Source organism: Salvelinus fontinalis, chromosome 4, assembly GCF_029448725.1.
Source record: "Salvelinus fontinalis isolate EN_2023a chromosome 4, ASM2944872v1, whole genome shotgun sequence".
NCBI lineage: Eukaryota > Metazoa > Chordata > Actinopteri > Salmoniformes > Salmonidae > Salvelinus > Salvelinus fontinalis.
The window spans coordinates 1,529,815-1,536,115 of record NC_074668.1 but is presented as its reverse complement, the minus strand read 5'-3'; positions in this window follow the sequence as shown (position 1 = coordinate 1,536,115).

Genomic DNA, 6,301 nt, shown 5'->3' with positions numbered 1-6,301 from the left:
CTTCTTCATATAGTGGTTGGCAGGATAATATTTATGAATCATTTTTAAATAAACTTACTTCATTTTGTTAATAAGTAGTGTGTGGCAACATCTTAACTTTTTTCCCAACAGATATTATCAATAAAACCATTCCATAAAGGCAGTGGTTACCAAAATGTTTATAGTCCCGTACCCCTTCAAACATTCCACCTCCAGCTGTACCCCCTCTAGCATCAGGGTCAGAGCACTCTCTAATGTTTGTAGTCCCGTACCCCTTCAAAACATTCCACCTCCAGCTGTACCCCCTCTAGCACCAGGGTCAGCGCCCTCTCTAATGTTTATAGTCCCGTACCCCTTCAAACATTCTACCTCCAGCTGTACCCCCTCTAGCACCAGGGTCAGCGCACTCTCTAATGTTTATAGTCCCGTACCCCTTCAAACATTCCACCTCCAGCTGTACCCGCTCTAGCACCAGGGTCAGCGCACTCTCTAATGTTTATAGTCCCGTACCCCTTCAAAACATTCCACCTCCAGCTGTACCCCCTCTAGCACCAGGGTCAGCGCACTCTCTAATGTTTATAGTCCCGTACCCCTTCAAACATTCCACCTCCAGCTGTACCCCCTCTAGCACCAGGGTCAGCGCACTCTCTGTTTATAGTCCTGTACCCCTTCAAACATTCCACCTCCAGCTGTACCCCTCTAGCACCAGGGTCAACGCACTCCCACCGTTAGCTCTGACAAATTGAAAACCCTAGTCATTGGCGACTCCATTACCCGCAGTATTAGACTTAAAACGAATCACCCAGCGATCATACACTGTTTACCAGGGGGCAGGGCTACCGACGTTAAGGCTAATCTTAAGATGGTGCTGGCTAAAGCTAAATCTGGCGAGTGTAGAGAGTATAGAGATATTTTTATCCACGTCGGCACCAACGATGTTAGGATGAAACAGTCAGAGGTCACCAAGTGCAACATAGCTTCAGCGTGTAAATCAGCTAGAAAGATGTGTCGGCATCGAGTAATTGTCTCTGGCCCCCTCCCAGTTAGGGGGAGTGACGAGCTCTACAGCAGAGTCTCAGTACTCAATCGCTGGTTGAAAACTGTTTTCTGCCCCTCCCAAAAGATAGAATTTGTAGATAATTGGCCCTCTTTCTGGGACTCACCCACAAACAGGACCAAGCCTGACCTGCTAAGGAGTGACGGACTCCATCCTACCTGGAGGGGTGCTCTCATCTTATCTACCAACATAGATAGGGCTCTAACTCCTTTAGCCCCACAATGAAATAGGGTGCAGGCCAGGCAGCAGGCTGTTAGCCAACCTGCCAGCTTAGTGGAGTCTGCCAATAGCACAGTCAGTGTAGTCAGCTCAGCCATACCCATTGAGACTGTGTCTGTGCCTCGACCTAGGTTGGGCAAAACTAAACATGGCGGTGTTCGCCTTAGCAATCTTATTAGGATAAAGACCTCCTCCATTCCTGCCATTATTGAAAGAGATCGTGATACCTCACATCTCAAAATAGGGTTACTTAATGTTAGATCCCTCACTTCAAAGGCAGTCATAGTCAATGAACTAACCACTGATCATAATCTTGATGTGATTGGCCTGACTGAAACATGGCTTAAGCCTGATGAATTTACTGTGTTAAATGAGGCCTCACCTCCTGGTTACACTAGTGACCATATCCCCCGTGCATCCCGCAAAGGCGGAGGTGTTGCTAACATCTACAATAGCAAATTTCAATTTACAAAAAAAAAAATGGCGTTTTCGTCTTTTGAGCTTCTAGTCATGAAATCTATGCAGCCTACTCAATCACTTTTTATAGCTACTGTTTACAGGCCTCCTGGGCCATATACAGCGTTCCTCTCTGAGTTTCCTGAATTCCTATCAGACCTTGTAGTCATAGCAGATCATATTCTAATTTTTGGTGATTTTAATATTCACATGGAGAAGTCCACAGACCCACTCCAAAAGTCTTTCGGAGCCATCATCGACTCAGTGGGTTTTGTCCAACATGTCTCTGGACCTACTCACTGCCACAGTCATACTCTGGACCTAGTTTTGTCCCATGGAATAAATGTTGTAGATCTTAATGTTTTTCCACATAATCCTGGACTATCGGACCACCATTTTATTACGTTTGCAATCGCAACAAATAATCTGCTCAGACCCCAACCAAGGAGCATCAAAAGTCGTGCTATAAATTCTCAGACAACACAAAAATTCCTTGATGCCCTTCCAGACTCCTTCTGCCTACCCAAGGACGTCAGAGGACAAAAATCAGTTAACCACTTAACTGAGGAACTCAATTTAACCTTGCGCAATACCCTAGATGCAGTTGCACCCCTAAAAACGAAAAACATTTGTCATAAGAAACTAGCTCCCTGGTATACAGAAAATACCCGAGCTTTGAAGCAAGCTTCCAGGAAATTGGAACGGAAATGGCGCCACACAAAACTGGAAGTCTTCCGACTAGCTTGGAAAGACAGTACCGTGCAGTACCGAAGAGCCCTCACTGCTGCTCGATCATCCTACTTTTCCAACTTAATCGAGGAAAATAAGAACAATCCAAAATTTATTTTTGATACTGTTGCAAAGCTAACTAAAAAGCAGCATTCCCCAAGAGAGGATGGCTTTCACTTCAGCAGTAATAAATTCATGAACTTCTTTGAGGAAAAGATCATGACCATTAGAAAGCAAATTACGGACTCCTCTTTGAATCTGCGTATTCCTCCAGGGCTTAGCTGTCCTGGATCTGCACAGCTCTGCGAGGGCCTGGGATCGGGAGAGACACTTAAGTGTTTTAGTACTATATCTCTTGACACAATGATGAAAATAATCATGGCCTCTAAACCTTCAAGCTGCATACTGGATCCTATTCCTACTAAACTGCTGAAGGAGCTGCTTCCTGTGCTTGGCCCTCCTATGTTGAACATAATAAACAGCTCTCTATCCACCGGATGTGTACCAAACTCACTAAAAGTGGCAGTGATAAAGCCTCTCTTGAAAAAGCCAAACCTTGACCCGGAAAATATAAAAAACTATCGGCCTATATCGAATCTTCCATTCCTCTCAAAAATTTTAGAAAAAGCTGTTGCGCAGCAACTCACTGCCTTTCTGAAGACAAACAATGTATACGAAATGCTTCAGTCTGGTTTTAGACCCCATCATAGCACTGAGACTGCACTTGTGAAGGTGGTAAATGACCTTTTAATGGCGTCAGACCGAGGCTCTGCATCTGTCCTCGTGCTACTAGACCTTAGTGCTGCCTTTGACACCATCGATCACCACATTCTTTTGGAGAGACTGGAAACCCAAATTGGTCTACACGGACAAGTTCTGGCCTGGTTTAGATCTTACCTGTCGGAAAGATATCAGTTTGTCTCTGTGAATGGTCTGTCCTCTGACAAATCAACTGTACATTTCGGTGTTCCTCAAGGTTCCGTTTTAGGACCACTATTGTTTTCACTATATATTTTACCTCTTGGGGATGTTATTCGAAAACATAATGTTAACTTTCACTGCTATGCGGATGACACACAGCTGTACATTTCAATGAAACATGGTGAAGCCCCAAAATTGCCCTCGCTAGAAGCCTGTGTTTCAGACATAAGGAAGTGGATGGCTGAAAACTTTCTACTTTTAAACTCGGACAAAACAGAGATGCTTGTTCTAGGTCCCAAGAAACAAAGAGATCTTCTGTTAAATCTGACAATTCATCTTGATGGTTGTAAAGTCGTCTCAAATAAAACTGTGAAGGACCTCGGCGTTACTCTTGACCCTGATCTCTCTTTTGACGAACATATCAAGACTGTTTCAAGGACAGCTTTTTTCCATCTACGTAACATTGCAAAAATCAGAAATTTTCTGTCCAAAAATGATGCAGAAAAATTAATCCATGCATTTGTTACTTCTAGGTTAGACTACTGCAATGCTCTACTTTCCGGCTACCCGGATAAAGCACTAAATAAACTTCAGTTAGTGCTAAATACGGCTGCTAGAATCCTGACTAGAACCAAGAAATTTGATCATATTACTCCAGTGCTAGCTTCCCTACACTGGCTTCCCGTTAAGGCAAGGGCTGATTTCAAGGTTTTACTGTTAACCTTTAAAGCGTTACATGGGCTTGCTCCTACCTATCTTTCCGAGTTGGTCCTGCCGTACATACCTACACGTACGCTACGGTCACAAGACGCAGGCCTCCTAATTGTCCCTAAAATTTCTAAGCAAACAGCTGGAGGCAGGGCTTTCTCCTATAGATCTCCATTTTTATGGAACAGTCTGCCTACCCATGTGAGAGACGCAGACTCAGTCTCAACCTTTAAGTCTTTACTGAAGACTTATCTCTTCAGTAGGTCATATGATTGAGTGTAGTCTGGCCCAGGAGTGTGAAGGTGAACGGAAAGGCTCTGGAGCAACGAACCGCCCTTGCTGTCTCTCCAGGGCCAGTTCCCCTCTCTCCACTGGGATTCTCTGCCTCTAACCCTGTTACTGGGGCTGAGTCACTGGCTTGCTGGTGCTCTTTCATGCCGTCCCTAGGAGGGGTGCGTCACTTGAGTGGGTTGAGTTACTGACGTGAACTTCCTGTCTGGGTTGGCGCCCCCCCCTGGTTGTGCTGTGGTGGAGACCTTTGTGGGCTATACTCGGCCTTGTCTCAGGATTGTAAGTTGGTGGTTGAGGATATCCCCTAGTGGTGTGGGGGCTGTGCTTTGGCAGAGTGGGTGGGGTTATATCCTTCCTGTTTGGCCCTGTCCGGGGGTTTCTTCGGATGGGGCCACAGTGTCTCCTGACCGCTCCTGTCTCAGCCTCCAGTATTTATGCTGCAGTAGTTTATGTGTCGGGGGGCTAGGGTCAGTTGGTTATACCTGGAATACTTCTCCTGTCTTATCCAGTGTCCTGTGTGAATTTAAGTATGCTCTCTCTAATTTTCTCCTTCTCTCTTTCTTTCTCTCGGAGGACCTGGGCCCTGGACCATGCGTCGGGACTGCCGCCCGTGGTGACTCCTTGCTGTCCCCAGTCCGCCTGGCCTTGCTGCTATTCCAGTTTCAGCTGTTCTGCCTGCGGTTATGGAACCGCCACCTGTCCCAGACCTGTTGTTTTTCAACTCTTAATGATCAGCTATGAAAAGCCAACTGAAAATTATTCATGATTATTATTTGACCATGCTTGTCACTTATGAACATTTTTGAACATCTTGGCATAGTTCTGTTATAATCTCCACCCGGCACAGCCAGAAGAGGACTGGCCACCCCTCATAGCCTGGTTCCTCTCTAGGTTTCTTCCTAGGTTTTGGCCTTTCTAGGGAGTTTTTCCTAGCCACCGTGCTTCTACACCTGCATTCTAGCTGTTTGGGGTTTTAGGCTGGGTTTCTGTACAGCACTTCGAGATATTATCTGATGTACGAAGGGCTATATAAAATAAAATTGATTGATTGATTGATTGATTGACTCTCTAATGTTGTTTTTGGCCATCATTGTATGCTTGCCACACACACACATTATATGATACATTTATTAAACATAAGAATGAGTTTTTGTCACAATCCGGCTCGTGGGAAGTGACAAAGAGCTCTTATAGGACCAGGGCACAAATAATAATACAATAATAATCAATAATTTTGCTCTTTATTTAACCATCTTACATATAAAGCCTTATATGTTTATAGAAAATTGTGAATAACTCACCACAGGTTAATGAGAAGGGTGTGCTTGAAAGGATGCACATAACTCTGAAATGTTGGGTTGTATTGGAGGGAGTCTCAGTCTTAAATCATTTTCCACACAGTCTGTGCCTGTATTTACTTTTCATGCTAGTGAGGGCTGAGAATCCACTCTCACACAGGTACGTGGTTGCAAAGGGCATCAGTGTCTAACATGCTTACCACACCCTACATTACTCATGTATATACTGTACTCTAGACCATCTTCTGCCTCTTGCCTATGCCGTTCGGCCATCATTCATTCATATATATTTATGTACATATTCTTATTTATTCATTCTTTTACACGTGTGTGTATAAGGTAGTTGTTGTGGAATTGTTAGGGTAGATTACTTGTTAGATATTACTGCATGGTCAGAACTAGAAGGACAAGCATTTCGCTACACTCGCATTAACATCTGCTAACAATGTGTATGTGACAAATACATTTGATTTGAAAGGGATAAGGAATCCAGTTGTTTGTGTCATCCGTTTAGGGAAAGTACCTGCGTAATTGCGCACCCAACTCACTCAGGGTCTTCGCTATATAACATTTGACATTGTCCATAAGCTTGAGCACATTTGCACACAAAAAAAATCATACAATGATAGAAAGACCTGTGTGT